Raw genomic sequence first — 25,668 nt, forward strand, 5'->3', positions numbered from 1 at the left:
GTGGTGCATGCCTGTAGTCTCAGCTACTTGGGAGGCTGAGGCAGGAGAATAGCTTGAACCTGGAAGGCAGAGGTAGCAGTGAGCTGAGATCGCGCCACTGCACTCCAGCCTGGTGACAGAGTGAGACTCCATCTCATAAGTAAATAAATAAACCAGAAGGAAATTCTGACCCATGCCACAACAGGGGTGGACCCTGAGGACATTATGCTAAGTGAAATAAGCTAGTCACAAAGGGACAAATCCTGTGTGATTCCACCTAGGTTAGGTCCTAGAGGAGTCAAATTCACAGAGACAGAAACCAGAATGGTGGCTGCCAGGGCCAGGGGAGGGAATGGAGAGGGTTTAACAGGGACAGAGTTTCAGATTGGGAAGGTGAAGACGCTCTGGAGATGGATGGCAGTGATGGTTGCACAGCAATATGAATGTGCTGAGGGCACTGTACTGATCACTTAAAAACGATGAAGGAGGCTGGGCACGGTGGCTCACACCTGTAATTCCAGCACTTTGGGAGGCCAAGGCAGATGGATCACCTGAGGTCAGGAGTTCAAGACCAGCCTGACCAATATGGTAAAACCCCCTCTCTACTAAAAATACAAGAAATTAGCTGGGCTTGGTGGTGGGCACCTGTAATCCCAGCTACTTGGGAGGCTGAAGCAGGAGAATCGCTTGAACCCGGGAGATGGAGGTTGCAGTGAACCGAGATGGCTCCATTGCACTCCAGCCTGGGAGACAGAGTGAGACTCCATCCCAAAAAAAAAAAAAAAAGAAAGAAAAAAGATGAAGGTGCTATGTTTTAGGTTATGTGTATTTTACTGCCATTTTTAAAAAGAAAACTTTTTTTAAACGTATGCAGAAGATTCTCATGAGAAGTTTTTTGAATTTGCACCAAAATGACAAGGTGCGAAGGGCAAGGCCCTGTACCAGGCCAGCCTCCTTGTCAACCTCCTTGCCCAGCTGGGGGTGTCCAGGGGAGGCGGGATCCTTAGTGTCCCTTTCTGAGGCTGCGGAGCTCAGCCCGCATTCACACACTCTTGCCCTCCTTCCTTGGTCCACATGCACAGCCACCGCTGCTCCTCAGAAGACTGGCACCCTGGGCAGAGGCCTCATACAGACTCCCAGGTGGGGTGCAGCCTCCAGGCCTGAGTCTGCGGTGCCCCCACCTGGAGGGTGGGGCTGGGGGACAGCACACCTTGTGGCACAGAGCAGGGGGCCCTGTCCTGGAGGGCTGAGATTATTGTTAGGGGTTCAATACTTGCTTTTGGGAAAATGCAGCAACCATTTGCCTGTGGGCTACTTTCCTGAGACCAGGGACACTCACCGGCAGGCAGCAAGCTCAGAAGGAGGGAGTGGGGAAGCTCACGTGTGGGGACGGAGGCACCACGGGCACAGGTTCGTGTCACTAGGCAGCAGGCAGCTTGTCCCCAGACCCAGATGTGGCTGCCCCCATTTCACACAAGGCCTGCCCTGCACTGTCCTTGCAGCTAGCCAGATGAAACCGTGGCAGGCTCATGTCCCTGTCTCCCTCCTCAGACAATGGGCCCCTTGTCACCTACAAGGACCCACAATATCTGCAGAGAAGAAGGCAGCACACAGGGAGAAATGTAAGGGATGAATGAAGGTCCTCATATCCTGTTTCCTTCCCGACCGGCTCAGCCCCCACAGCTGACGGTCGTCCCGCCTAGGGACAGGCAGGCACCACAGTGCCCGGCTCTGCTCTTCCTCCTGTCCTTGTTCATTGTTTTCGGCACATGCTTGCCTCCGAGCCTCCTTGTTCCACAAGCCCGGTCTCATCCTTGTCTAGGTTTCACACCTGCCCAGCACTGCCCTTACTGAGGGGCCTCAGTTTCCTTATCTGTAAACCAGGCTCCTGATAGACCTATCGGGGCAGGTGGGGAGGATGCTTCGGGAGCTCCCAGCACATGCACCAGTGACTCCCAGGTCACTCTTCTAGCCCAGGGACTAACCTGGGAGTCCTCAAGGGGCACAGGCCAGGAAGGTCAGGCCCATCCTCGGACAGTGGTGAGGCTTCTCAGGAAAAGGTCATTTCAGCTCTAACCTCTGTACAACACGGCTGCAGGCCTCTGTGTGCAGGGCACTCGGCCTGGTGTCGTTCCAAGGGGTCTTGCACACTGCATGGTGCTGGTTTTTGTGTAGACGTGGACCTCCGCCCCCTGAGGAGTGGAACCGGGGCCTCCTCTGGCCTCCTGTAACAGCCCAGCTGGGGACAAACCACTTCCTCCCTTTCACACCCAGCCGGCCAGCCCCACCCGGCTCTGGGGCCACTGAGCAAGTTGTGAAGATTTGTACTGGGGCTCAGTCAGACACTTTGCAGGCTGGGGGGCCCAGGGCAAGTCAGCTGTGTGCCTTGGTTTCCTCCCCTGCAAGAATGGCTGACCAGCATCTGCCCTGGGTGTTGGCAAGCACCGATCTGAAAGGCAGCGGCACCTGCTAAGCACGTCCAGCCCCGAACTACAGTGAGCCTGGCACGACTCAGTCACCACTTTACAGATGAGTGTGGCCATGCTGTGTGACCTGAACATGCCTCTGCCCCTCAGGCCCCCTCTGCACAGTGGGCACAATCACGGTGGCATCGGGTTGTGCCGCCACTGCCGCTGGGACCCTGCCATCAGTCCATGCACCTCTTGAGGTGGCCCCGCCACTGTCCCACACTGCCAGGCACAGCACGGGGTGCTGAGGAGGCTTTGGTGGGCGCAGCACTCCTTCCTCACAGCCCCATGCTACACAGGCCCGCATCTGCTAATATCTAAACTGCAGAGTGCAGAGGAAGCTTCTGGAGACACACTGTGTGGGAAAGCCTAGCCCCCAGGACGCGTCTGGGACCACCCTCCTCTGTTCACGCAGAGGAAGGCTCGCGCTACCCCCCGCCCCCCAGGCCTGGGTGACATGAGAGGGGCTGGCCGTGGTCTCGATGACCTGGCTGGTGCGCTGCCAGCCGATGGGAAAAGGCTCCCTGCATCTGGTCAGCCTCGGACCCAGGCCCCTGCCAGCCTTCGATGGGGACACAGGCAGGCACCGTTCATCTTGTGAGAGCCTAAGCCACCCCCAGACGATAGGCAACACTGTCCCAGCACTCAGCAGTTTACAAAGGCTTTTCACACTTGCCATTCGAGGCCCACAATAACTCTGAATTTTTACACATTGTGCTACAGGAACCCAGAGAAAGACAACAGAACAAAAACAAGACACCATTCCGTGCCACCACAGCCACTTCCTGCCTTGAAAACATCCGTCTCCCTCAAATGGCTCCTGCCCTGAATGTTCCTACCACCCCAAAGTTCCACAAAAGCAGTTAGGATCTCGGGGCTCGGCCAACACCTCAGGACCAAGCCCACTCACCTGTCTTCTGAAGGCGAGCGAGTTTCTCCTCTGGGCTGAACTTCGTGCAATAGCGAAACACAACTTCCTTTTTTCTAATTTTCGCAATATGGGTCACAACATGATGGTGCATTTGCATTTCCGCATCATTACGCTGGGTGAGAGGAGCTTGGCTTGCTGATTCTAGAAGGTGCAACTTGCAGGGTGGCGGGGGCAATGGCAAACAAACATGCAATCCACAGCTCTCCACTGATCAGGTGCTAGGCTCACAGCTGCTGCAGCCGTGCTGGTTTAAAGGTTAACAGGGCTGCTCACAGAGGACCCACAACCACCATCCTCCTGCTTCTGCTGGGTGGACTTTTGTGAGTAGATCTGCTGTGTAGATCTTCAGGGAGGAGGGGCCCAGCAGGGAATGAGGGGGCTGGCCCTAGACCAGACAAGCCCAGAGTGAGCCCAGAAACACACCATCAGAGGCTTCCTCAGACCCTCTTGGTTGGGAACAATGAAATGGCCACAAGTTAGAAGGTGAAGAGGCCCCCTGCAAACAGATATTTCAAGATGCTTCCTGGGAGACCTGACCCACGAGGGCTGCTCCAGCAGGCCCAGCACCTGCCCCGCTGAGCAGCCCCACCAGGAGGGCACCCTCATTGTTTTAGGGAGAGAATCAATAAATAATAACACCAGGTCCTGAAGGGCTTAGAGTGCAAAGTCTGACTCAATTTTAATAATGCTTGTTAATCCAGCCTTATATTCATTTTTTTTTAAAGCAATTTCTCACCTGGGCATGGTGGCTCATGCCTGAAATCCCAGCACTTTGGGAGGTCAAGGAGGGAGGATCACTTGAGGTCAGGAGTTTGAGACCATTCTGGCCAACTTGGTGAAACCCTGTCTCTACTAAAAATACAAAAATCAGCTGGGCATTGTGACGCATGCTTGTAATCCCAGCTACTAAGGAGGCTGAGGTGGGAGGACCGCTCGAACCCCAGAGGTGGAGGTTGCAGTGAACTGAGATTGCGCCACTGTACTCCAGCCTAGGGGACAGAAAGAGACTGTCTCAATAAAAATAAAATAATAAATAAATAAATAAAAGCAATTTCTCTGGGCCTCAGTTTCCCTGTGCCGGGTGCTGCCGCAGGTGCCCTGTGAATGGTTACTCATTGGGCCCCTTCATGCCCCTGTGAAGTATGGTTATCCCCGTCTGACAACAGGGAAACTGAGGCTCAGGACACAGTGGTGTGCCCCTCCCTCCCAAAAGCTAAAGGCTGAGGTGATGTGGAGTTTGTCCCTAAGTACCCTGCCTGTGTGAGGATGCAGAGCTACACCCAGCCGTGACAAGGATGGGGTGGACAGTGTCACCTGAGCTCGGACGCATGGGTGCTGTGGCCTCAGCCACATTGCTGAACTTAATATTTTCTTTTTTTTTTTTTTTTTTGAGACGGAGCCTCACTCTGTTGCCCAGGCTGGAGTGCAGTGGCGCAAAGTCAGCTCACTTCAACCTCCACCTTCTGGTTTCAAAGATTCTCCTGCCTCATCCTTCCAAGTAGCTGGGATTATAGGTGCCCACCACAATGCCCAGCTAATTTTTTGTATTTTTAATAGAGACTGGGTTTCACCATGTTAGCCAGGCTGGTCTCAACTCCTGACCTCAGGTGATCTGTCTGCCTCGGCCTCCTAAAGTGCTGGGATTACAGGCATGAGCCACCATGCCCGGACACTGATGAACTTCTTGAAGACTCCATTCTTCCTCCATGAAATGGAGAAAATGTGGGATGCATGTGGTGGAGTTTTTGTGAGAAATGAGGGCTTTGCCTATGGTAGGTACTCAAGGGATCCCAGCCACCAACATCTGAATCACCGTTGCTGTGCTGTCAATGCCCGGGCCCTGGAGTCTTGGCTCCTGCCCCCTGAGGAGGCAGCCCTGGACCATCCAGATGCTTCCAGCCCAGGCCAGGAAGGACAGCAGTGCCTGCCACCACCACCTGGTTCAGCCTTCTCCTCTACAGACGTCCCCTGTGCCAGAAGGCCAGCAGTGGGGTCCCATTAGGACCAGGGACACAAACCCAGGTACACTAGGAATACACAACTGTCGTCCTAAGAGGGTCAAGATAAATTCTGGCAGCACAGCAGCAGGCTGGCTGTGATGACCTGAAAGGTGAGGAGTTGTGGTAGGTGAGGAACAAAAAGAGGATGGGGAGGGGTTTGTGGCTTGAAAGTAGAACTGAGGCCAAGTGTCCTGTCGTCCCTGGTGGGGGTGAGTGGGAGGAAGTGGTGCCTCCACCTGGGAGTGACATCATTCAAAAAGAAACATGTTTTTGGCAGCCTGCCCCCCAATGGCCCAGTGATCATCAACTGCTGGTTATCTGCCTCTCCCACTGTGAATAGAGCTGACCTGTGGACACTGCTGTACAATAGGACATTACAGAAATGATGAAGGTGACTTCCAAGGCCAGGCCATACATAACACTGCAGCTTTTGTCCTTCCTTGCTGAATCACTCACTGTGGGGGAGCTGGCTGCCATGTTATGAGGATGCTCAAGCAGCCCTGCAGAGAGGCCCATGCGGAGAGGAACTAAGGCCCCAGGCCAACAGCCAGCAACAACTTGTGATGTGTGAATGAGTCACCTTGAAAATGATCCTCAGTTTCAGTCAGGCCTTCAGATGACACTGCAGCCCCAGCCACCATCTGTAGCCTCATGAGAGGTCCCCAAGCCATAGCCAAGCCACACCCCAATACTGACCCATCAAAACTAAAGAGTTAAGTGTTTCCTATTGTTTTAAAGTGATGTAGTATTTTCATCATGAAAAAGGGCAAGGGTGACCTGAAGTTGGGGAATGGTGGGATCAGCCCACAGTGGAGAAGCAACCACCAGGAAGTATCAACACATATTCCAATTTCTCTGACCAATTATTTCACTCATGTTCCAATGGCTCAAATGAGTCCTCTATCCTGGAGGACTCCTGGTGACCATGGAGGGCTCCTGGGGACCACAGTGACAATCCATTGGTGCTATTCAATCTCAAAGCCCTTGAATAACTTTGTGGAGTCAGAGGCTCTGCAGAGAACGCCCTGTGCCTCCAGTGTCCCTTAGCCTGTCCCTCAGGGGTGCTGCTCATCCTGCCCCAGGTGGCTCACTTCATGAGGGGTGGGTGCCTCTGATGAGAAAGGGGGTTTCCCCAGGACTCCTGCTTTGTCCCAGGGACCCCCAGTCCTGTCTTCCAGGAAAGCTGGCCATGGCCAGGCAGAGGAGCTCTGAAGTCCAGGACCCAGAGGGGCCTGTGTGGGACCACAGAGGCCAGGATGGAGAGAGCCTATGGGCAGAGAACTGTCAGCCAGGGGGAGTGCCCGCCCACCAGGAGAGAGGCCCAGGGGGAGCACCCCACTAGGAGAGAGGCCTGGAAGAGCACCCACTCACCAGGAGAGAGCCCCAGGGGGAGCACCCAATCACCAGGAGAGAGGCCTGGGTGGAGGGCCCACCCACCAGGAGAGAGGCCCGGGGGGATCACCCACTGGGAGAGAGGCCAAGGGGGAACACCCACTTACCAGGAGGGAAGCCCAGGGGCTCTACCCTGTTCAGCAGCCCCTGGCCTAATTTCTCTCAGCTGGCCTAGGGGCTCTTCCCTGGTGGATGAGTGCTCTCCCTGGGCCTCTGTCCTGGTGGGTGAGTGCTCCCCATCTGACTACAAGGAACAGAGCCCCCACAACTCTCCCATTGCCAGCACTGCACTATGACTAAGCCTGGGACTGTTACGGCACCCAGCTGGCCCTGGCTGTTACACCCCATTCCTTCCCAGGGTTGCTACCAGTTTATCCGCTGTGGGGGAAAGTGTCCATCTGACGTCTAGTAGTGACACCTGGGGTGCATTTTTTCAGGGAAGCCATCTTACCCATGGTTATTCTGCAGCCTTTGAATGGAAGGTTTAAGGAGGAAGGCAGCTCATATTTACCAAGCACACAGCATAAGGCAAACTCTGCTCTGGGCTGGTTTATGGGTGACATGAGGACGTGGGGATAGGAGGGGTCCTCATGGGGGAATGAAGACATGGGGATAGGGGACTTGGGGACACGAGGGATATGGAGACATGTAGACATGCGGACATGACAACAGGACATAGAGGACATGAGGATATGGGCATTTTGGGACATGAGCATGGGAAGTGGAGGTCATGGAGACATGGGGATGTGAGGATAAGTGGACATGGGAACCTGAAGACATAGGGACATGAAGACATGAAGACACGGGGACACGACATGAGAAAATGGGGAAAGAGGACATGGAGACATGAAGAATATGGAGATATGGGGCATGAGGACATGGAGACATGGGGATATGGAGACATGGGAACACAGGGACTCGGGGATGTGAGGGATACGGGGACATGAAGAATACGGAGATGTGGAGGTTATGGGGACATGAGGAATGAGAACATGCAGACATGAGGAACGTGGAGCCACATGGACATAGAGAAATAAGGGCACGGGGGTACAGGGGACATGGGGACGTGTGGTCTTGGAAACATGGGGGCATGGGGACACAAGGACATGGGACATGGGACATGCAGACATAAGGGACACTCGCTTCAGCCATCGACCTTCCAAAACACCCACACAAATGAGCAAGGATATTTTATACAGTCTTATTAGGGCTGATTTTTTTTTTTTTTTTTTTTTTTGAGACTGAGTTTCCCTCTGTTGCCCAGGCTGAAATGCACTGGACCGATCATGACTCACTGTAGCCTCGACCTCCTGCGCTCGAGGGATCCTCCCATCTCAGCCTCCTGAGTATCTGGGACCACAGGTGTGTGGCACTATGCCTGGCTAAGTTTTTATTATTTGCAGAGACGGACTCTGGCTATGTTTCCCAGGCTGACCTTGAACTCCCGGGCTCAAGCTATCCTTCTACCTCAGCCCTGCAAAGTGCTGGGATTTACAGGCATGAGCCACCGAGCCTTGCCCAATGTCAGAGATGTGCTGAAGGTCCAACAACAGAGAACTAGTTCAACCAATTACCCTATTTCAAGACTTACTATAGTAATTATATTTTATTAACTAAAATAATTTTATTATAGTAATTATTTTCATTAATAAAATAATTACTATAATACAATAAATTTTGACTGGGCGCAGTGGTTCACGCATATAATCCCAGCACTTTGGGAGGCCAAGGTGGGCGGATTGCCTGAGGTCAGGAGTTCGCGACCAGCCTGGGCAACACGGTGAAACCCTGTCTCCATTAAAAATACAAAAAATTAGCCGGGCATGGCGGCAGGCGCCTGTAGTCCCAGCTACTGGAGAGGCTAAGGCAGGAGAATTGCTTGATCCCGGGAGGTGGAGGTTGCAGTGAGCCAAGATCGTGCCACTGCACTCCAGCCTGGGCGACAGAGTGAGACTCCATCTCAAAACTAAATAAATAATAAAATAAAATAAATTTCAAAAGCAAGACAATGTGGTATTGACATAAGGATAAATCAGTGGAAATCAATGAACTAATAGATTTTCATTCATTTGTTCAATTGATTTTCAATGAAGGTGCCAGTACATATCAATAGGGAAAGATATGTCCTTTCAACAAATAGTAATGGAACATTTAGATAGCTGTACCAAAATACGAACCTTGACTGCTTACTCACACTATACACAGAAAATAGCTAGAAATGAATCCAAACCTTAATTGTGAATGCTAAAACTGTAAAGCTTCTAAAAACACATAGGTGAAAATATTCATGAATTTGTGGTTGGTAATGATTTCTTAGGGTATAAAAGGCACTAAGCCACACACACAAAAAACTTTATAAACAACTTCTTCAACCTGAAAATATGTTTCATCAACATAGAAAACTTCTGATTATGAAAAGGCACCTTTAGGAACCTGAAAAGGCCGGCCACATATAGACTCCAAGTGATAATGATGTGTCAGTGCAGGTTCATCAATTGTAACAAATGTCTCCTCTGGGGAGGATGTTGATAAAGGGAGTGTCTCTGAACGTGTGGGGTCAGGGAATATATGGGAAATCTCTGTACCTTCCTCTCAATTTTACTGTGAACGTAAAACTGCTATTAAAAAATTAAGTCTTTAAGGCCGGGCACGGTGGCTCATGCCTGTAATCTCAGCACTTTGGAAGGCCAAGGAGGGTGGGTCACCTGAAGTCAGGAGTTGGAGACCAGCCTGGCCAATACAGAGAAACCCTGTCTCTACTAAAAATACAAAAATTACCTGGGCATGGTGGTGCGCACCTGTAATCCAAGCTACTCGGGAGACTGAGACAGGAGAATCACTTGAACCTGGGAGGTGGAGGTTGCAGTGAGCCAAGATCATGCCACTGCACTCCAGCCTGGGTGGCAGAATGAGACCCTGTCTCAAAAAAAAAAAAAAAAATTAAATATTTTTTAAAAATTTCAAAGGCGGCCGGGTGCAGTGGCCTGTATTCCCACTACTTTGGGAGGCTGAGGTGGGCAGATCACCTGAGGTCAGGGGTTCAAGACCAGGCTGGCCCACATAGTGAAACTTTATCTCTACAAAAATACAAAAATTAGCCAGGCATAGTGGTGCACGCCTGTACTCCCAACTACTCTGGAGGCTGAGGCAGGAGAATCACTTGAACCTGGGAAGTGGAGGCTGCAGTGAGCAGAGATCATGCTACTGCTGCACTCCAGCCTGGGCAACAGCACGAGACTCTGTCTCAAAAAAAAAAAAAAAAAAAAAAAAAGAAAAGAAAATTTCAAAGACAAATCACAGATTGGGAGAAAACATTGGCAATACATATATCTGATAAAAGATTTGTGTCCAGAATACACAAAGATTCCTACAAATCAATGAAAAAAAAAGACAAACGATTCCATTTTTAAAATGAGAAAAAAAACTGGAACATATATTTGACTTAAGTTACCTAAATAGACAATAAGTATATGAGCTGGTGGGCAACACTGCCTGCCATCAGGGAAACTAAAAACCACACTGAGGAATGATTACAGCCCCATCTGAACGGCTACAGTGAAAAAGACTGACAATGCCACCTGCTGGCAAGGATGTGGAGCAAACGTAACTCTCAGTGAGAAACTCATGCTGGTGGAAGCAGAAAATTGTACAACCACTTTGGAAAACTGTTTGGCATTTTCTCACGAAGTTAAATATACACCTTCTCTATGACCCAGCACTTGCACTTCTAGGTATCTGCCCAAGAGGAAAGAAAACATCTGTCCACACAAAGACCTGTACACAAATGTGCAGAACAGCTGTATTCATAACTCAAAGCTGGAAACAACTTCAAGTGTCTGACAACTGGAGAATGCGTAATAAGCAAAGTGTGGTGCAGCCATAATATGGATGGAACAGGATCCAGCAATAAAAAAGAGTAAGCCACTGATATAACAATGATGTAGAGCTGGGTATGGTGGCATGTGCCTGTAGTCCCAACTACTCAGAGGCTGAGGCAGGAGATTGCTTGAGCCCCGGAGGTCAAGGTTACAGTGAGCTATCATTGCACCACTGCACTCCAGACTGGGAGACAGAGCAAGGCTCTGTCTCGAAAAAAAAAAAAAAAAAAAAGAAAGAAAGCAATTATATGGATGGATCTCAAAGCCAGACACAAAAGACTGTTAGATGAAGTTCAAAGACAGGCAGAACTAGTTTCTGAAGTCAGAACAGAGGTGCCCTGTGGTACTCTGGAAGGCAGTGTCTTAGTTTATCCTGGTTATTATAACAAAGTCCCACTGGCTAGGTGGCTGAAAAGTCAAAAATTTATTTTCTCACATTCCAGGAGGCTGGAACTCTGAGATCAAGGTGTTGGCAGGGTTGGTTTCTCCTGAAGCCTCTCTCCCTGGCTTGTAGGCAGCCATCATATCCTTGTGTCCTCACGTGGTTGTCCCTCTGTGAGTCCTCAGCTCTTCTTTTTGGACACCAGTCATGACAGATCAGCACCCACTCTCAGCACCTCATTTTAACTTTGTTACCTCTTTAAAGGCCCTGTCTCCAACACAGTTACATTTGGAGGTACTGGGGATTAGGGCTTCAACATGTGTTTTGCAGGGACATAGTCAGGCCCATAATAGTCCCCCAAAGTGAGAACAAGGCAAGGATGCCTGCTGTCACCACTCTTATTCAACACAGTGGAGAAGGTTCTAGCCAGTGCAATAAAACAAGAACAGAAACGAAAATGCATGCTGAGCAGAAAGGAAGAAATAAAATTGTCCATGTTTGCAAATGACATGATTGTCTACAAAGAAAATGCCAAGAAGCAAAAATAAACAAACAAACAAACAAACAAAACTTCCAGAACTAGTATGTGAATTTAGCAAGGTCAGGGATACAAAATCAAGTCACAAAAATCACTTTAATTTGTATATACTGGCAATGAACATGCAGACATGGAAATGAAAACTATGTTGTCATTTACACATTAACTGTGGTACATCCATGCCACACAACAGCACTCAGCAATAACAAGGAAACACTATTGACACACACAGCAGCCTAGATGTGTGATGATTCCCCTGCATGAATTCCCTTAGAGGAATCCCAAGGGATTATGCTGGTGGAAGAAAGATAATTTCAAAAGATTACATGCTATATGACTCCATTTATATAACATTCTCAAAATGACAAAATTGTAGAAACAGAGAACAGATTGGCTGCTGTCAGGGGCAGGCAGGGAGCAGGTGGACTTTTAGGGCCACAGCAGGTGGACATCAAAGGGCCACAGGAGGCTCCCTGTGCTGGTGCTGCTCTGTGTCTTGACTGTACCAGTGCCAAGGTCCGAGCTATGATATGGTCCTATATCGTTTTGCAAGCTGTTACCACTGGGGAATCCCAGGTAAAGGCCCACAGTTATCTCTGCATTATCTCTTATGTGTCTATACAGTCATTTCAAAATAAAAAGTTTAATTAAACAACTAGCTAGTGGCATCCCTTGGCTCTATTTTTTTTTTATTTTTATTTTTTAGAGGGAGTTTTGCTCTCGTTGCCCAGGCTGCCTCAGCCTCCCGGGTAGCTGGGATTACAGGCATGCGCCACCATGCCTGGCTAATTTTATATTTTTTTAGTAGAGATGGGGTTTCTCCATGTTGGTCAGGCTGGTCTCGAACTCCTGACCTCAGGTGATCCGCCCACCTCAGCCTCCCAAAGTGCTGGGATTACAGGCGTGAGCCACCGTGCCTGGCCATCCCTTGCCTCTTAAGAGAAGCAGTGAGCCTACAAGTGACTCACAGTAAAGCTGGAATCCTCAGCGTCATCTCAGAGTTGGCCTGGCTGGAACCTGGCCCTTGCAGCCTCCCAGCCTCATTCCTGGCCTCTACAATGATTGGGAGCACCTCTCCCTACCCTCACGGGCCCTGCCTCTCACGTCTGTTCCCTCTGCTCCTTGGCCACCTGACCACACCAGCTTTAGAGCTTCCCTCTGGGTGCAGCTGGCTCTCGGACACATAGACACCATATCGCCATCACTCTCCAGGCAGACCGTGAGTTCCGTGAATGCAGGCAACGATGCTCCAAGCATCCTCTCATTTCTCCTTTTCCAGAAGACAAAGCTGTGGTTCAGAGAGGTGGAGGAAATGTCAAGGCCACGACACTCAGAGCCTAGCAAGATGCAGCTGAGGTGGCTGGTCTCTAGGACACAGCCCAAGGTGCAGGACAAAGGGGAACCAGGAGGCCAGGGCTCAGGGGAGTAAAGACCTTGGAAGTAAGAGTCCCATTCAATGACCAGGACACTGAGGTTCAGAGAGGCCAAAGTGCCGTCACTCAGTCAGTCAACAACCATTTGCTGAGCGGCTCCTAGGACACAAGAATCTTCGGCAGGCTTGGGAGATGGCCCCTGAGGAAGGAGCAGCTCTGGCCTGCAGAGACCCTCATGGCTGCCACTCCTCCTGTGCAAGGTGACCCCGGCCCCTGCCCTTCTGCTCACTTATTAGGGTCACAGCCAGTCACTTGGGCCACACGGGCACAGGACTCAGAGCCCGGCTGCTTCTCCAATCACCTGGCTGCTTTTGGGAACCGAGAACCACAGCTCTTGGATCCTTCCCAGAACCCTTGAGACCCAAGGATTGGACAAAGTGCCCATGTTGAGTTACTCTCATTCTTCTGACAAGACAGGGGAAAGCCACAAAAATACCGCACTAGCTAGGGCAGGAAGTGGGTGGGACCAGAGTAGTCATTCCTGTGTGGCTTTGGATGGGGTCCAAGGGTGGTGCACCTTTGTCGGCTTTGGATGGGGTCCAAGGGTGGTGCACCTTTGTCAGCGTTCAGGCTCCAAGACAAATCCTACTCAACATGTGACCTAACAATAGACAAGACCCAAGGAAATGAAAGCTCCCCGCAGAGAGGCTGTGTGAAACCCTGAGAGTGACCGTCTCTGGGTGGTGAGCTTCCGGGAATTTTCATTTGCTTCTTGATGCTTCTCAGTAACATATAAATTTCTACGCAGAACATTATATTTGCAGTTGGGAGGAAAGCCAACCTGTTTAAAAATACGAGAATCGAAGTTGCTCATTGGAGATTCCCAGCCGGGAACTATTGCCCAGTGAAAGCCAGCTGTCTCCATGTCTGTTTACATATGGAAAATTTAATTTCTACTTAGCTGTCCTAAATCTCTCTAATGAAAGATGTGGTTGAGAAACCAAAAAAAGAAGGGATACTGAGTGTAATTCTGCTTTCTGAAAACACATTTTTTGCAAAACATTTTCTAGGTTACTTTAAATTGAAATTACGTTTGGTCCAAAGGCAGACAATATTTCCTAAACCTTGGCACTGCCCTTAACTTTACCTGCCTTCCTCCCAGGCAGGCAGCTGGGAGAGTGGACAAGCCCAGATCTGGAACTGTGAGGCCCGTGTGCAGGTGACATTGTGTGAGCCCCTTCACCCCAACATGGGGAAAATATCCCTGGACACCAAGTTCCTGGGGGCTCCCTGGGAAAATGTGTGTAAAATGCTACAGTGTGAGCAGCGAGGAGCTGGCTAGTCATCACTCACTATACCTCATTTCTTAAAAGTTGCTTTAAAAATATGTGATGCTTTAGTCATCTTGGCCAAAGTGGAGAGGCAATCCCAGCTTCAAACTCTTAGACCAAGTGGCATTTTGAGAGCTTTCCACTCAGGAGACGTAATTACAGAGCGGCTCTGGCAGTTGGCTATGATAACATTAGAGCCTGAAGTGGAAGCTATTGTTTCTTATCCTTAACAAAGAGCCCTGATGTGTCTATACTTACACAAAAGTGCTGCACCTGGTGCATTTTTTTTTTTTACCCTGTAGGAAAAAATTATCAATGTGTAAATAGAGAATGATATACATTAAAAAATAAGGCAATAAAGGGGTGGCCACGCCCCCACTCAATCAGGCCCTGAATAAAGGATAATTCCAGCATTGTTACGTGGCAGCTGCACAGCGTCAACCAGAAACACTCATATGCCCAGGGAGGTGCGGGTCCTTTCCTATGCACTCCATGTCCAATCCAGACATCACATTCTGCCAAGTGGTATTCTCACAATCACTTGGATCCACCGTTTACTATTCAATCCTTAGTCTAAGCTCCTGATCAACCAGAGGCTATTCAGAATGCAATAGCACATGTTTATTTAGGTTTCCTTTAAGGGCAGATGCTGAGCTGGGGGACCTCGGGGGAAGAAGTAATCAGAAAGCTTAGAATTGGAGGCACCTAAGGGTGATCACAGCAGCACTATTCTAAAGAAGAAAAAAGGGAAGGAAGGAAGGAAGGAGGAAAAAAGGGAAGGAAAGAGAAAAGGAAGCAAGGAGAGAAAGAAGGAAAGAGAGAAAGAAGGGAGGGAGTGAGGAAGGAAGAGAAGGAGAAAGAGGGGGAAGGAGGGAGAGATTTGAGCCACACTTGCTCAACCTTCATAATGTTAAGGAGGGCCTTAGGATTGGAGGGTAGAGGATGGGGTGGGGGGGCCTTCAGCTTCAAAACAGTTTGATTTTCAGGCCGGGCACGGTGGCTCACGCCTGTAATCCCAGCACTTTGGAAGGGCAAGGCAGGCGGATCACGAGGTCAGGAGATCAAGACCATCCTGGCTAACACGGTGAAACCCCGTCTCTATTAAAAAATACAAAAAATTAGCTGGGCGTGGTGGCAGGTGCCTGTAGTCCCAGCTACTTGGGAGGTTGAGGCAGGAGAATGGGGTGAAGCCAGGAGGCGGAGCTTGCAGTGAGCCGAGATCGTGCCACTGCACTCCAGCCCGGGCAACAGAGCAAGACTCCATCTCCAAAAAAAAAAAAAAAAAAAAAAAATTTGACTTTCAACAATGATATGTGTATATATCCTTTGCATACTTGAAAATAAACAGAGATGTGCTCTGGTCACCCCCTGCATTGACTCACATGAGTTGGAAACCAGGGATATTAAGAAGCCCTAGGGGAGTCAAGTGTGGTCTCTAATGGATGAATTAGGGCCACAAATTAATTATTCCTTATGCAGCATAGTTTGTTTTGCAGACAAAATATTTTGGAACTTGTTTAAAAGCAAGATCAGGGAGAGGGTCAAAGAACCAGATGCCCCTTTTGCCACTGAAGATCTTAGACCCTCAGATTTTGTCTGCCCTGGAGCTGGGGGACAGGGGCATCCTCTCTGCAGCCGTAAAGTCAGGGTCTTCTGACTGGGATCCCCCCAAGCCTACTTTGCACCTACTTTGCATGGTCAAAGACCAGCAGTTTTATTCATTCAGTTTACCACCTCTGCAGCTACATGAATCCTTCAGGCACCAGTGTTTCAAGGACCAAAAACATGAGTGTGCTCAGACACAACCCTACATCTGGCAAAATCTACACAACTTTCATTAATTAATTAATTTTTTTGAGACAGGGTCTCGCTCTGTCACCCAGGCTAGAGTGCAGTGGCACAATCACAGCTCACTGCAGCCTCAACCTCTGGGTTCAAGCAATCCTCCCACCTCAGTCTCCCGAGTAGCTGGGACTACAGGCGCATGCCACCACACCTGGCTTATTTGTGTATTTTTTGCAGACAAGGATTTCACCATGTTGCCCAACCTGGTCTTGAACTCCTGGACTCAAGCCATCCACCCATCTCGGCCTCTCAAAGTGTTGGGATTATAGGCATGAGCCATCCTGTTTGGCTACACAACTTTATTTTAGGAAGTTACAAGTTCCACGTAAGACACATTTCAATGAAAAATTCTACCTTATGGGTTGTGTCTAGCTGGCATATTCTGAGAAGCAAAATAGTTTACCCAGAGAAGACAAGCTAGGAATACTTAGAATTACTGGATATCAGTAACTAGAAAAATAAAAGGCCTTCTTCATGTATTCATTCAACAAGCACATATTAGTATGCTATATACCATTTTCCTTCTAAAAGCCCCACATTCCTTAAAGGCCTGTTGGAATTCCCTCATGAACACACTAGACCTAGAGCGGGACCCCCAGAGCAACCTGGTGTCTCAGCAGCCCCTGGCCACAACCCTCAGCCTGCAGGGCTCCCACCACCTCTACCACCTTTCTCCTAGGCACCCTTGCCTCTCCTCATTCTCTTCAGGGCCCAAGCAGGCCAGGGGCAGCCAGATCTTGGGGAGAAGCCAATCTCCAGTGCTGGACGCAGGGGACGTGGCACAACAAGGACCCTGGCTCCATTTCCATCTGCCTAGGCAGAAAGGGCAGCACTGTCCCTGAGCCGTCCCCAGGTCACTTAGGGGCTGTCGTCCACAGATTCCTCCTGGATGGACTCATCTGCACTGGATTTAATTCTTTAGACCAAATGTCACAAGGCACCCTAGCCACAGACTACCACAGCCTCCACAGTTCATGAGGGCCCTACCAGGGGTCAGAAGGGACTCAGGCTACATTTGCCAGCCTTGAATGAATCCCTCCTGCCCCCTTCTTTCCCCACCATCAGTCAGGGACCCAGGAGTTTTGGTCCAAGTCCAGAATCCGCACGGAACAGTCCTGGCCTCTGTGAGCAAGGACTGCCAAGCTGCATGGGGCTGGAGCCTCCCCAGTGTCCTCAGACTTCGTCATCCCCATGACAAGTTCTGTCTGGCAAATCCAACCTGCTCTTCCTGCTCTTACTTTTTACCCATTTGCTTTTTTTTTTTTTTTTTTTTTGAGATGGAATCTTGCTCTGTCGCCCAGGCTGGAGTGTGTAGTGGCCCGATCTCAGCTCACTGCAACCTCTGCCTCCCGGGTTCAAGCCATTCTCCTGCCTCAGCCTCCTGAGTAGCTGGGACTACAAGCACCCGCCACCATGCCCGGCTAATTTTTTGTATTTTTAGTAGAGGCGGGTTTTCACCGTGTTAGCCAGGATGGTCTCGATCTCCTGACCTCGTGATCCACCTGCCTCGGCCTCCCAAAGTGCTGGGATTACAGGCGTGAGCCACTGTGCCTGGCCCCACCTGCTTCTTTTTATCCTTTGCACTCTATGCTGAACCAGATCCTTCCTGGAATAACAGGTGAACAGATGAAGGGAGGAGAAAAAGAAAAAAAAAAGAGGAAGGAAAGAAGGGAGTGGGGAACGAAGGGAGGAAAATAAGGGGGTAGGAGGAAAAGGAGAAAACAGAGAAGAGAAAGGGAGTTGATGAATTAGCTGGTTGGTTAGTTGGTCAGCTGTTGGTTAGTTGGTTGGTTAGTTGAGCCTCTGCCGGTGGGCACAGGGCTCCTTGGCCAGCAGGACAGGGAGAGCTCCTCAGAGGGTTGTGGTGGGAGAAGGGAGCCCCACCCCTCACTGGCACACTCGAACAGGGGTGCTGTGGAGGAAGCCTGAGTCTCCCCTGTCCTTCCTGGCACATTTCTGCACACACGAGCACCTCGCCTCTTCTTGGACCACACAGATACACTCAGGGCCAAGAGCCGCTGCCTGGTGGCCCTGGGCAACCTGAGACTGTGGAGCTATGGCTACCACCCAAACCCATCCTGTCCCTGAGGGTGGGACCCTCAAGGAGGGCTGCTGGATATCCCTCGTTGGGATGTCCTGGAGAATGACACCCCAAGACTGAACTGATGCTGCAGGACTGAGTCAGCACTGTTGCTCATGAGCTTGGGAAGGGACACGCAGGGATGATGGGGAAATGGGCCCACATGTCCCCATAGCCAGAGTGGACGGACGCCCCGCTGCAGACTGGCAGGCGCTTGTCAGACACTGTCATGGATGACAGGCTTCCGTATAGGTCACACACAGCGAAAATGCAGTCCTCAGCTCTTTCACCCAACAGCAAGCCACCAGTGGGTGACACATAGCCCCATTTACAAATGGAGAAACGGAGGCACTGGTCCACGGGATGAGGCCAGATTTCCTTCCACACTGCTCCCCTTTCCAGGCACCAGTCCCTCAGCACATGTGCTTCATGGTGACAGGAGGATGTATCCTGCTCTGACCTCCCCCAGATCATGTGTGACCCCCTCTCTGGGGTGTCCAGAGAAAAGCCAGTACCATGATGGGCTTGGAGAAGCCTGCAGTCCCCTAGGAGCCCAACTAAAGGCCCAAGGGATGAGCTGTCATAACCCTCATTTTGCAGATAAGGAAACTGAGGCCTCCAGTCCCAGCCCAACCTCTGCCCAGTGAGTCCTGAGGTTTGAGGATGAGGAGGGGTACTTGGGACACAGCCCAATCCCAGAACAGATGGTGTGAGCCGCTAACTCTCAGTGAATGAGCTGGGACCCTGGGCACAACACAGAGAAGGCGTTGTGTCCAAAGCCAGCTGGCCTTCAGCTGACCACCCCTGCCCCAACACAAGGGCCTGGGAAGAAGAGCTATGGGCAGCGGCCAGAAAGCAGCCAGGTTTCCCTGCTGTTGAGAAATGTTTAACCTTTCTGCACAATATGAAAAAGAGGGTCAACCTCACTGGGGCTGGAGTTTGCTGTCATCCTAATAGTTCACAACATTAAATCCTGTGCACACACATACATAGATGTAACACACACACACACGCACTCATTGTTTACACTTCAAACTGATTTTAGGCAATGATACCTGTATTTCCCAGCCATCCCAGAAAATGACAACATTCTAACTGCCCTAATTCACAGACACAGAGCATAGGAAACATGCAGTCAAAGAGCCGGGACAACCTGGATCCCCAAGGACCAGAGGCACGAACTACAAAAAGGGGCACGGCCAGCCTTGCGGCCTCTTTCGGCCCATGTCTATCCGAAGAACTGGAGGTCTTAATGAACCTCAAACTTCTGCCTAGCAGCTCCAAAGCACCCGCTTTCGCCCTGGTTTTATATTCTCCCTTATGAGAAGTGACACTTAGGGGAAATGCCGAGTGGCAAGAATAAGGTAACAAAAAGAAAAGACAATCTCAGCATCCGACATGGGGTCCCCGTTGCCATGGCAATCGCCCAGGCAATGACATGTGTTCTTTTTTTCAAGCAGACTATTTTCCTTTCCCATCCATTTGAAAAGAAATGGGAAGAATGGGGAAGGGTGGAGAAGTCCAGAAATAAAACAGGTCTCATCACAGTCCAGCCCAGCACTTAATCATTCAGTAGGTATCCTGCAGAATCCTGTTCCCGAGCCGGGGGTCCCAGGACCCACCGCGAGGACTGCCAAGGTGGTCTTGTTCAGCTCAGTCTCCACTGGGCTGTGCTCAGGAGGGGGCAGAAAGCTGATTAAAACCCCTCTTCAAACTAAACACCAGGCAGTCACCTCCTCCTTCTGCAGAAGGGTCTCACCAGCCCGCCCCCTGGAGAAGCCCTGCTCAGCCGCAGACACCCAGAAAAATGAGCCCACACAGGATCTCAAAGCCACCTGAAACAAGCGAAAATTGCCACCTTTTCCAATGTAACCTACTCACCGCCTTCCTCTGGGGACGAAAATAATTAACAAAGCAAACAGGAAAGCCGGAGGCTCCCCCAGCTCCGCACAGGCAAACTCGATACTTGCCGGAGCCGCTTCCTGAGGAGCCCCGGGGAGGTCGCTCACAGTGGGCAGCCGGAGGCTGGGGTCTCCTTGGGGACCTGGAGGGCCGGGCTGTGCTTCCCGCGCCAATCAGCCCAGGACTGAAGCCCCTGGGGTTCTGAGGAGCGGTCCCGCCTCCCTGGCCCGCCCCGAAGGTCCGCGGCACCCACAGGCAGCCGCCCTGTCTCCTCCTCTCCCGGCAGCTGCAGGGACGCTGAGCCCTGACAAAGCCGCCTGCAGAGAGCCAGCGGGAGGGCTAGGGGCGCCGGCTTGGGTGCACAGGCCGCTCTCCATGACAACAAGGGCTGGGGGCTGAGGGCGGAGCGGGTCCCTTAGGCCAAGGGGGAAATGCTGTTTATTTTTCCTGACACCTCTGCCCGGAGCCATTACCTCTGCCAGACTTTCTAGAGGGTCCTGGGGCAGCAGTAACTTTCTTTGCTCCTTCACCACAAGGAAACCCCTTTTTAGGTGTGTGCACTTTCCTCCAGGCTTAGAGAGGGTGGAGTGGAAAATAGGCACTTGCTTAAAGAGGTGTTGGTGCAGAGGCTGTGCGTGCATGTGCGTGTGTGTGCCGTGTGTGTGCTGTGCATGCTTGTGTGTGCGGTGTGTGTGCAGCGTGTGGCATGTATATGTGGTGTGTGTATGTGTGGTAGGCTGTGTATAGTGTATCTGATGTATGGTGTGTGTAATGCGCTTTGTGGTGTATGTGTGTTGTGTGTACGTGTTGTATGTGGGCTGTGATGTGTGTATGGTATGTTTTGTGGTTTTTGTGTGGTGTGGTATGTGTTGTGTTGTGTATGCGGTATGTTGTGTGTTGTGTGTGTGATATGGGGGTGTGTGTGCAATGTGTAGTGTGTGTTGTATGCATGGCGCATGTATGGTTTATGTGTGCATGTTGTGTTGTGGTATGTATTGGGACTAGGCCCCCAAATTGGGCCATAAACTGGCCCCAAGACTAGCCATAAACAAAATCTCTGCAGCACTGTGACATGTTCATGATGGCCATGACGCCCATGCTGAAGGTTGTGGGTTTACCAGAATGAGGGCAAGGAACACCTGGCCCACCCAGGGCAGAAAACCGCTTAAAGGCGTTCTTAAACCACAAACAATAGCATGAGCGATCTGTGCCTTAAGGACATGCTGCTGCTGCAGATAACTATCCATTCCTTTATTTCCCATAAGGAATACTTTTAGTTAATCTATAATCTATGGAAACAATGCTTATCACTGGCTTGCTGTCAATAAATATGTGGGTAAATCTCTGTTCGAGGCTTTCAGCTCTGAAGGCTGTGAGACCTCTGATTTCCCACTCCACACTCTATATTTCTGTGTGTGTGTCTTTAATTCCTCCAGCGCCGCTGGGTTAGGGTCTCCCGGACAGAGCTGGTCTCAGCAGTATGTGTATGATGTTCAAATCGCTTGAACCCAGGAGGCAGAGGTTGGAGTGAGCTGAGATTGTACCACCGCGCTCCATCCAGCCTGGGTGACAGAGAGACTCTGCCTCAAAAAAAAAAAAAAAAAAAAAAAAGCAATGAAGAGAAAACATTTTGAAGGAAAAGGATGTCCCTAAGTGCCAAAACCGAGGTCCGAGCCTCGGCCCACACCTCAAGCGAGGGGCCTTGTTACCCTCAGCTGTAAAGTGGACATCTACATCTAGCCGGGCCTCCTTCGGCATTGCCAGAGAATTCCATGGGACACAAATGCACACACGGCCCAGCTCCCGCTCATTGCTCTGTTCATGCCAGCTGGTACCATTCTACTACTCCAGTATTTACATGTGCTTTTTATTTTTTAACCAGACTCTACCAGGCCTGTTATTTTAGGTGTGTTTTTCTCACCCTGCAACATATTGCAACATTTTTGCTTTTAATAAATGTTCTCCTATGGCCATGGGATTCTTCCCACCCTGTCCTTCCTGGGTCCCAGCCAGTTCTTTGCTGGTGCTTCTCTACTCTTTGCCCTTGCAGTCCCTGACAGGAGGTAGACATGGGTGGAAATCAGCAATCGAGCGCTTTTTCCCTTCTCCGACGGGGGCCTCTCTCTCACCAAGCCCTGAGCCACAGACCCTACTCTGCCCAGATAGTCTCAAGGCACCATGAACAATGGCTCATTTTTACACTCTCACACGCCTATTTTACAGAGGGACAGAGAAATTCCTGCAAACCCAGGACACCACATACCACCCAGAGCATGTGGACCCAAGACCCTCCAGACCCATTGTTCTTTTTTATTATTATTATTATTATTGAGACGGAGTCTCACTCTGTCACCCAGGCTGGAGTGCAATGGCGTGATCTTGGCTCACTGCCATCTCTGCCTCCCAGGTTCAAATGATTCTCCTGCCTCAGCCTCCAGAGTAGCTGGGATTATAGGCGTAAGCCACCACACCCGGCCCAGACTCCTTGTTCTTAAAAGGGGAGCGCAGGTCTGTCAAGCTGAGGACCTCCTGTGGGTCCGCATTTCTGGTTTGTTCTTGGGACTTGTGTTGGGCAAGAACCAGCAGTGTGGCAGGCAGCCTGCACCCCAGTCCCACAGGGTCAGCCTCACGGGGCTGCCAATTGGTCACTACGTTCCCACATGGCAGGTGACTTCCCACGCAGTGTCTGGACCAAAAGGCAATGCCCGGGGATAGCTCTCGGGACCCAGGTAATCCTGTGCTTCTCATCCCTTCCTGTGGAGACAGCTCTGGGTTCCACACTCTAGCTGTCCTGATCTGGCCTTCGCTATGCCGGGAAAAATCCCACAAATAAAAACATAGACTCGTGGTCTAGGAAAAATGCTGTTGTCTCACTAAATGGTTTTTTGCTCCTGAAGAGCTGATGCACAAAATACCATGTGGCTGTTAAAATAATCAGGAGTGTTATGTGGCAACATGGGAAAACACTGCAAACAATGAAAACAGAATCATGAAAGCTGCAATTACCACCTGCTCAAAACTATTTCTGCACATGTGGAGGGGACAGAGCATGTGGTGGGACTCTGTGCAAATATTCTTCTTGTTTCCTTTTGTTGTGATGAGAAATGTATAATAGGCCGGGTGCAGTGGCTCACGCCTGTAATCCCAGCACTTTGGGAGGCTGAGGCAGGCAGATCACGTGGTCAGGAAATTGAGACCATCCTGGCTAACACGGTGAAACCCCGTCTCTACTAAAAATACAAAAAATTAGCTGGGCATGGTGGTGGGCGCCTGTAGTCCCAGCTACCCAGGAGGCTGAGGCAGGAGAATGGCGTGAACCCAGGAGACGGAGATGGCAGTGAGCCGAGATTGCGCCACTGCACTCCAGCCTGGGCAACAGAGCAAGACTCTGTCTCAAAAAAAAAAAAAAAAAATGTAATATATAATAAACTAAAACCAGGGGGGAAAAAAAAGGAATTTCCTTTGTTTTCTAAGTATCCAGTATGTTCCAGGTACTTTCCCTAGGCAGTGTCATTTAATTATCCAAATCTGGGTCTTTTCACCCAAAACTCACACACCTCTCAGAGAACGGCTGTTTCATGACTCCTAAAACACTAAGGAGAGTGAGAGCTGCAATATGTCCAGGGTCAGCCCCAAGTCCTGCCCCACAAGGTGGTCCCCGGCCTGCCCCGGAAAGTGTTGGCCACGTGTTACCATGGAACTCAGCCCTAAATGGCCTGAGCCCATGGCAACTTTTGTGTTCAAAAGCCTCAGCAAGGACAGGCGTGGTGGTTTATGACTGTAATCCCAGCACTTTGGGAGGCCGAGGCGGGCAAATCACTTGAGGTCAGGAGCTCGAGCCCAGCCTGGCCAACATGGTGAAACCCCGTCTCTACTAAAAATACAAAAATTAGCCCGGTGTGGTGGCTCACACCTGTAATCCCAGCTACTGGGGAGGCTGAGGCAGGATAATCACTTGAACCTGGGAGACAGAGGTTGCAGTGGGCTGAGATCACGCCATTGCACTCCAGTCTGGGCAACAGAGTGAGACTCCATCTCAAAAAAAAAAAAAAAGCCTCACCAAAGGAAAGGTGTCTTCACTTGAGGTTTGAGCAATGTGGATTTCCCCCAGAAAAATGAAGAAACACTTCAATTCCAAGCTTTATTTGTTGGGTTTTTAAATATCCAAGTGGCTCCCACACCAATAAGATAGTCCTCCTTTGCTACCTAGGAGCACAAAGGTGCGAGTGCCTCATCCCAGAGGGCTGGACATGCTCTCCTTTCTTTGCAGCTTTCAGCCATGAGCTTGTGACATTTCACAGGAGAAGCATCAATTGCAGCTTCCTGTCACTCCAGCGGATGGTCTCACACCCGCTCCTGCTAGCCTCCACCCTCCGGTCTGATTCTGGAGGAGAAGGAACAGGTGGTGGCACCAACTGTTTCCAAACTGCTGAGCCAGGAACAAGCTTCAGCATCTGGGCACGTGGCCACAGGGCACTGGCTGTGTCTGACTTGCCAGGGCCCAGCAGCCTAGGAATGGCAGCCTCCCTCCGAGAGCCTACACAGACACATAACACACTGTGCTGTGTTATATGTTATATAACATATAACACACCGATCAGTGGCCTGAGGTGAAAGCCCACCACAAAACAGAATTTGCTTTCTGTAGCAACTGGTCAAAAGGAAGGAGTAAAGTATTACATACTAAATTGGAATTAAATAAGAACTCTTTATGAAATAACTGCATATCCATCTGTACATGGAATATATGATGAGTACATAGTTCTAAATATTTTGTACGTGCCAGGCCCTCACATAAGGATATCATTAGCTCCTGGGTGGTCCATCATTAATTCTGTTCCACAGAAGAGGAAACTGAGACTCAGAGGAGGGCGTGGCTCAGCCAAAGCCCCACAGCTGGCCATCAGGGGCGCCCCACAGCAGCCCCTCTATTCTGGTCATGGAGACTGCTTGTCCCACTTGGCTCATCTCCGTCAGCGATGTGTAAAATCTTTCGGGAACAGCAGTTCTGGGTGAGGGTGGGCAGTGAGTGTCCCTGGACATGGGAGCTCCAAGATTCTCCTTCCTGGACTCCTGGGCTCTCTGACCTCAGTGCCAGCCCTTGTAGGCTCTGCAGCTGAATCGGTGGAGCCCTGTCAGCCCCTGGGGACACCAAGTTCCCTGAAAGAGAATGCTCTTCCCCAGATGGCCTCAAGAAGCACCCCGCTACCTAGTCCAGGTTGCCCCTCCTGCCCTCTGGACTGCATCTGGAGGGGATGGCAGTTTTAATTTTCAGTGGCGATGGCTCTTGGAACACAGCACTGAGACCTGAGGATGCTGGCAGGTCAGAGTGCTGGTGGCCGCCACAGCCGGGTAAGGGACACCAGGGAGGGTAGACCTGCCAGGCATCCAGAATGTGGGAAAGATGCTTTACTGACACCTGCGCTGCTCCAGAAACTCCCTCGGGGGGACCTCACTTGCAAAATGATGAAATGATGTCTCCTTGCCACCAGGGCCCTCCCTGTCAGGGCCTCACTACCTCCCTACTCCGTCCCTGCAGCTCCACTTTCCAGCTCCACCCAAGGCTCCA

The 25,668-nt window shown here is 50.6% G+C and overlaps 1 protein-coding gene across 1 annotated transcript in view; it reads right to left on the bottom strand.

Moving 5' to 3' along the window:
- FGD3 (FYVE, RhoGEF and PH domain containing 3) overlaps nt 1-20,366 on the bottom strand; it is an 88,790-nt gene extending 68,424 nt beyond the window's left edge. The window contains exon 1 of the mRNA XM_003807850.4: nt 20,079-20,366. The gene's annotated coding sequence lies outside the window, so the exon portion shown is untranslated. The remainder of the gene's footprint in view (nt 1-20,078) is intronic.
- Nucleotides 20,367-25,668: the final 5,302 nt, after the last annotated feature.

This window comes from Pan paniscus, chromosome 11, assembly GCF_029289425.2.
Source record: "Pan paniscus chromosome 11, NHGRI_mPanPan1-v2.0_pri, whole genome shotgun sequence".
Classification (NCBI taxonomy): Eukaryota; Metazoa; Chordata; class Mammalia; order Primates; family Hominidae; genus Pan; species Pan paniscus.